Source organism: Cyprinodon tularosa, unplaced genomic scaffold, assembly GCF_016077235.1.
Source record: "Cyprinodon tularosa strain WSP-4 unplaced genomic scaffold, ASM1607723v1 ctg78, whole genome shotgun sequence".
Classification (NCBI taxonomy): Eukaryota; Metazoa; Chordata; class Actinopteri; order Cyprinodontiformes; family Cyprinodontidae; genus Cyprinodon; species Cyprinodon tularosa.
This window is the reverse complement of record NW_024039540.1, coordinates 1,020,571-1,021,132: the sequence shown is the minus strand read 5'-3', so window position 1 is coordinate 1,021,132 and position 562 is coordinate 1,020,571. Positions and strand designations below refer to the sequence as shown.

General features: G+C 42.9%; 1 non-coding gene across 1 annotated transcript; it reads left to right on the top strand.

The window, feature by feature from the left end:
- The first annotated feature begins 490 nt into the window (after positions 1–490).
- Positions 491–562, top strand: trnag-ucc. Its single transcript has one exon. It is a non-coding gene; the product is annotated as a tRNA-Gly (tRNA).

Below are 562 nucleotides of genomic sequence, written 5' to 3'. Positions count from 1 at the left end.
TAAAGCCACAATCATAAGAGTCATCTTGTAAGAGTTTTTTAAATCGAATAGAAATGATGTGGTCAGAGTGAATGATTTGAACATTTTCCCCTTGTAGACGCCGCAGTCGGGCATCAAGAATCTAGAATGGATTGGAACCAACCTTTCGATTCTCCTGAAATCGTTCAAATATTTACTTTTCAACTCCTAATTTCAATGCCCAACCCGTCAACAGAAAGGAAAAGCAGGTAAATCCCAGTGAAGTAGAATCTGAGGAGTCCAAGTGTTATTTAACATTAAGTGATGAGAGCCTGGTCTTCGACCGGCTGCACTGCTGCTGGGCTCAGGTAGGGAATTATTCGCTCTTTGCAAATGTAACAATGACTTCATTCATTCCTTAACCAGCAGCCTCATCTGGTTGCAAACCAAGGTTTCCAATCAAAGTTTGGCATACTGTCTGCTGATTGTGTTTGGTTCTTGCCAAAACAAGACCATGGCTGTTTCTCAATTTGCGATGGTGGTATAGTTGTGAGCATAGCTGCCTTCCAAGCAGTTGACCTGGGTTCGATTCCCAGCCCTCGCA